General features: G+C 54.4%; 3 non-coding genes across 3 annotated transcripts; all 3 read right to left on the bottom strand.

Moving 5' to 3' along the window:
- Positions 1-429: 429 nt before the first annotated feature.
- Positions 430-563, bottom strand: LOC123277478 (small nucleolar RNA SNORA71). The gene has a single exon (XR_006514429.1). It is a non-coding gene; the product is annotated as a small nucleolar RNA SNORA71 (small nucleolar RNA).
- A 1,220-nt stretch (positions 564-1,783) lies between these two features.
- LOC123277484 (small nucleolar RNA SNORA71) lies at positions 1,784-1,915 on the bottom strand. Its single transcript, XR_006514435.1, has one exon. It is a non-coding gene; the product is annotated as a small nucleolar RNA SNORA71 (small nucleolar RNA).
- A 1,732-nt stretch (positions 1,916-3,647) lies between these two features.
- LOC123277482 (small nucleolar RNA SNORA71) lies at positions 3,648-3,779 on the bottom strand. The gene has a single exon (XR_006514433.1). It is a non-coding gene; the product is annotated as a small nucleolar RNA SNORA71 (small nucleolar RNA).
- Between the last annotated feature and the right edge of the window lie 2,221 nt (positions 3,780-6,000).

The raw sequence follows: 6,000 nt of genomic DNA, 5'->3' as shown, positions 1-6,000 counted from the left end.
CCACCTCAGCAGCTGGCCCTCCACACTGTCATTACCTGCCTGCACATCTGTCTTCCCAGGTGCCCATGCTCACCCCGGCCTCAAAGTCGTCCTCATGTTGCTCCCCTCCCTTGAATACTTTCCTATGGCCCATCACATCCCACCCCTTCAAGGGCCTGCCCAGGCTTACCACCTCCAAAAAGTGCTTCCCTTTGAAAATCTTCTGGCAGTCACTATATACCAACTGACATTGCACTTATTCATTATGCATAATTCATCCTGGCTCCTTACACCCCCTAGGGTATCTAAACCTGACACAGACATAGCCTGGCTCAGATAACAGGAGGCCAAGCTGAGAAAGGCCGAGCTAAGAAGCCTCCTGTCACTGAACCTCACACAGCAGCCCACGATGCCTGAGCGCAGAAAGCACTGGCTGGAGGGAGGTGGGAGTGTGTGAAAGCGCCAGCATTTGAAAGGGACAGGTGTGGACCCTCCAAACACGGGAAACTGCTTTCAACAATTCCTCTCCCTGCATTATCAATGACCAGAGCACAGACAGCCCGTGATCACTTTTGAATGCAGGTGTGTACAAGGGCAGAGAGAGATCTGGAAGAGGAGCAGGTGCCAGCAGCCTGTGGAATAGGTTGAGTCTGGGAAAACAACCCAGCCAAGCACAGGACCCCAGGAATGGCTATTCCTTCCTGCGAAAGCCCCACAGAACCTCGCTACAATCAAAGAGAAGTCACTTCGGGCAAAAACATTGGGAAAACATTAAGGTTGGAAAGGATAGGAATCATGTGGGCTTAAGTACCACAAAAGTCACCTCTATCATAGCTTTGTTTTTCAAAGAAAGAAAAGAAGGTTCTGAATATGTCACTGACTGAGATGGCAGCAGAAGGGATTCAAACCCAGGACGGGCGTATCTGATGCTTAGGTCCACCCATTTTTCCATTACAACATGCTTCTGCTGACACTCCAGGGAGGGTGGGCAGATACCCCAGAGACCTATCATTACCCAAAGGGGACTCCAGAGGCCCCACCCCTGCAGCAGCCGCTAAAGACATGTAAAGGACCAAAAGTGATCTAGGTTGCCTGGGGCTGGGGTAGCGAGTGGATCTGGGAACTCATGGACACTATCTTCATCTCAACTCTCAGCTCCCCTACATCTTCACTGAAAGCCCCTGGGAACACAAACAGGACTCTACTGGATGCAAGGAACCAACACACTAGAGAACAGACCCTCTAGAGATCTTACCTCAAGGACGCTGGGGTCTAGAATGTTCCTGACATGATAACTCCCATGACCACCTTGGCACACAGTGGACTCATCTGAAACAGAAAGAAGCCGTGAATGAGCACCTCACTTGTCCCTGCTCACAACAGGGCATGGTCGGCATCAGGAAAGAGCTGAGCACAGTAGTTACCAGATAGTAAGCAGTCCACAAATGCCTGCTGTTATTACTTCCTAAACAGATACATTATTTTCTCATAAAAAGGGATAGTAGTTAACTCTAAAGAGTTAAAGAGGGAGACAGTGGATGGCCTACGGCAGGGTGGGCAACACTGATTAACGTGTAATTAATCAGCGATAGGCTGAAAAGGATGCCAAGGCCGGGTTTATGGGAGTGTGCCATGGCTGACTCACAGCAACCGAGCTGGGCATGAAGCGGAACTTAAGCAACACACATAGCCTGGTTCCCAACAGCAGGGGCAGGAAGTGAAAGCCCCAGCAATGACACCGACACACACATGACAGCCCTTAAGGCCCTGGAGGCCCAAGGTGTGTGTAGAAGAGAAGTAGGAATGTGGAAAAGCTCCCAGAACTGGAAGGGGAGGATGCGGACCCTCCAACATGGGACAATCCTCTCCACGTTTCCTCTGTCTGCACTACCAATGAGCAGGACACGGGCAGCTGTGATCACTTCCAAATGCAGAGGCAGAAAAGGACAGAGGGCTTGCTGAAAAAGGAGGCCAGTGGCAGAGGCCTGGAGGAGTCAGCCTAGTTGAGCACAGGACCGCGTAATTGCTTCAATCCTGCAGAAAAATTCCTTCAACTTGGCCCAGACAGGAGAGGAAAGGGTGGACACCTCTGAAAGAAAAGCGATAGAGTTGTTGGGTTGTAAAAGACAGGGGCTATGCGATCCTAAGAAAAATGGCCTCATTGTATTCCTGCTTTCTGGATGATGAAACCAGGGATAAGAGAAGGTCCCAGAGCTAAGAGGGGGCAGAGAAGTGACTGAGACCCGGGCACAGGCGAATATGCCAAAATCCTTCCTGTTTTCGATTCGGCCATTCTGATGCCAACAGATCAATTTGAGGAAGGGCTCCCCAAGGGCTCTCAGAACCAAGCACATAAAGAGGAAGCAGGTGCATTCTCAAAGGCCACAGAGAGTAAAATTGAGGGCCAGGACAGAGCCACCCTCCTGTCTCCTCTATCTACTTCCCCGACGATATCACACCCAGGGAACCTGCAGGCGCCTGTGGGATGCAAAGCCCCAGATTTCCAGAGAACAGACCTCACCTTGGGAGCACTGTGGTCCAGCTGCTTCCTGACAGGATGGAGACACCTCTCAAGGGCCCCTCTGCGCCGAGCTGCCCCCTCTGCAATAAACAAGAAGCCCTGGATGAGCAACCTAGATGTCACCTGGTCACCACATGTCCTGGTAGGCACATGCAGAGTATCTAGCACCATAGCTGGCTGCTTCAAAATGTGGGCTATTGTTACTAACCCACAAGCTGCATCATTTTCTCATGAACAGGAATGAAGTTTACAAGTCCGCATGGGACAACAGATCATCTACGGCAAAGAAGGCTTTTCAGGTCATCTTTTGTGTGAACTCTAACGAAATTGTGGAGGTTCTGGAAGTTGGACCTTGAACAGGATGTAAAATCCAGGACAGGTTTGGGAGTGAGTGGCACCTGACAGGCAGTGCCTGGCATGGACAGGGAGGCAATGGGGCAGCAGCACCTCAGATGGCCCGTGAAGGTGAGATCTGGTTTCTATTTATATCAGCCTGGTCCAATTTCCTTACTGCTCTGGTTCCTATGACCATGACCGCAGGCCACCAGGAAAGTCGTCCCCTGGTGGACTAGGCTCCGTCTCATGCCAAAGGGCCTCCAATGGATACAGAGGAAGCGCTCTCACCTCCCCCTGGTTGGCTCCCACGTAGTCTTTCTCTGATCTTCCACAACGTGATGAGGCCATGCCACCTTACAAGGATGTGTCTCTCCTTTTCTTCTCTCTTGTTGTGCATTTGTTCACAACTGGTGAACACTGGACCCCTGCCAGGCGCTGAGCCTAAGGAGAGGTGAGACTCAGACGCTGACCTCAAGATCAGAGCTGAGAGGGGCAAAAAGACTAGCAAAGCAACAATTTTCACAAGGTATGATTAGTGCCCTCATCTCACGTCAAGCCACTTCCCAGACTACATCACACCAGGAAACATGCTTGACTAAGGACCTGGAAAATGGAGAGAAGGGAGGCAAAAGTGGCTTCCTGGAGGGAAACTCTTGGTGAGAAATAACCCAATTAGTGGCTCCACAACCAGCCCATAGTTCCTTGAGACACGGACCACGCTTTCTCTTTTTTAAAAGCCTCACATAGAGAGTGCTTAATAAGCAGGATCCCAGGGGACAGGGGTCATCCAAAAGGTGGCAGGGGGAGGAGGTGTGGGAAAGCTCCAGGGTTTGGAAGGGACAGGATGGGCCCTCCAAACACGGAGAAAGCCTTTCAGCACTTCCTCTCCCTGCACAATCAATGACCAGGGCACAGGCAGCCCACATCACTTTCGAATGCAGGGGCACAAATGGGCAGAAGGCGAGCCAGGAAGAGAAGCCCACATTAGCCCACTGGCCCCCCAGGAAAGCTCAGAACCCCGAGCGCTATCAGAGCTTCATAGAAAGATGCCAGCTCCCAGCATCAACACAGTCCACAGGAGGAACAGCTTCTGGTAAACATGCCTCAGTTCTTTATTCACCCCACAAATACTGACTGAGCTCCTACTGGGCGCCAGGCACTGTGGCTTCAAAAACACAGACAAGGCCTCTGTCCTCCCAGAGCTCCTGCGGTTCCCCTACTTGAAGGAAAGGAAAGCTCAGGAGGATGAAGTAACTCACCCCAGGTCGCCCGGCTAACGAGGGGGGGAGTCAGGATCTGAGCTCAGTCTTTCTGACTCCAAACCCAGCCCCCTACTACACCAGGCCTCCTCCAGCACAAGGGCTTCGAACACAGTTCTCAGAAGTCACCTGAGCCCCAGGACCACCCCCTCTGCGGGCAGCAGGAAGCCACCGAGCCCCCTTCAAGGCGCTCAGGAGCCGCAGCTCTCACCAGGGCACAGCCTCAGCCGCTGGACACGGAGGGCGCGTCGGGCAGCGCGGGTCAGGGCCCCGCAGCAGAGCAGGGGGCGCCGGCGGACGCAGAGCCCGCTCAGCCGTCCGAGGCCGAGGTCCCATCTCTCCGCGAGCTCGGCAGCCGCAGGGCCTAGGCAGGGAGAAAAGGGGAAGGGGCTTGAGCCAAGGGGGGCGGCGAACCCAGACTCTGCCCCTCGGGGCCCTGGGGGCGTCCTGAATCCAAAGCTCAGCCACCCGGTCTGCAGAAGGGAGCTTTTAACACTTCCCTTGAGAGGTTATTGGGGAGAAATGGCTTAACGGCCGTGAGGACGCTTCACCTGGTAGGAAGCGCCGAGGGGCCCTGGGGGATCGAACGCCAGGAGGGGAGGAGGTGGGGCGGAGAGGATCGCGGGCTCGGCGCCCTCCGGCCCGCTTCACCCGGGCTCCGCACGGCGCCCTGCGGGCCCTCGGGCCACGCGTCGCCGGGCCCGTCTCCCGCCGTTAGCGGGACGAGTCCTCCCACCGGGCGCTGAGATCGGGGGACCGCACGCCCGCGGCTCCGGAGCAGCGGCGGCCGCCCTGCGGGCCCCTTTCTCGAGGACAGGAATCCCAAGAGGACCACCCCGGCCGAGGGGGCGGGCACGGAACCGGGGCGGGCCTGGGCTGGGAGCTGACCACTGGCCGCTCTCCCCGCCCCCGCACGGCCTCAGTTTCCCCTCCTGTCGGGGCAGGGGGACGCAGCTCCGGCCCTGGAGGCAGCCGGGGGTTCCAGTGCGACGTGGTCCAGCAGTGACTCACCCAAGGGGCCAGGACTGTCGGCGACGGGTCAGAAGGGACGGCGCGAGAAGCTGCGGGATGGTTTGGGACAGCTCGGGACGGGAGCCACAAGATCAGGACACGCCCCCCACCCGCCCTGCGCCGGAGGAAATGCGGCTGGCGCTCAAGCTACGGCGGAGAGCCGCGTCTCCCTGGGCCGAACCCGCGCATGCAGTCCCTTTGCGCCCCCTAGAGGATCGGAGCTGAAAATCTGACTTGCGAAGTATCCAAACATCCCTCCATCTTCCAACCATCCCACCCATCCATCCATCCCTTTATCCAGAAAACGTTTATGGAGCACCAGCTTCCTCATCCGTCCGTCCGTCCATCCATCCATCCATCCATCTGCTCATCCATCCATTTATCGTCTCATCAATCTGTTTATCTAGATTCCCATCCATCCAGAAAAACCTACTGAGCAGCTACTTCAAATCAGGGACTGGGCTAAGCATTGGAAATATACTAAAGAAGACAGACGTGGTTTCTGACTTTGTCGGTTATATTCTAGTGGGGATAATAAACAAATGAGTCAGCAAATGCAATCATGAAAATCATGACAAGTGCTACAAAGCAAATGGGCAGGATGGTATAGCAGACAATGACAGTGGGGACCTACTTAGCAAGGACAGCAGGGGCCTCTCTGAGGAGATGATATTTAATCTAAAACCTGATGGAAAAGGAGGAGCCAGGCATGAAAATATTAGCAGACTATGCTCAGGAATATATGTAGAAAGTAAAACAGTGTGAAGATGTGAAGTTCACGGAGGCAGATCAACTGTGTTTGTCATAGTATGACATCTGTCACTGCCATGCCCCTCTGTCAACACTACAGGGAATACAAGTATAGCGTCTAATATTTTTTGAGCAAACACAATA

The sequence above is a fragment of the Equus asinus genome, chromosome 15 (genome assembly GCF_041296235.1).
Source record: "Equus asinus isolate D_3611 breed Donkey chromosome 15, EquAss-T2T_v2, whole genome shotgun sequence".
NCBI classification, from domain to species: Eukaryota; Metazoa; Chordata; class Mammalia; order Perissodactyla; family Equidae; genus Equus; species Equus asinus.
Note: the sequence above shows the minus strand (reverse complement) of the source record. Positions and strands in the feature narration are given on the sequence as shown.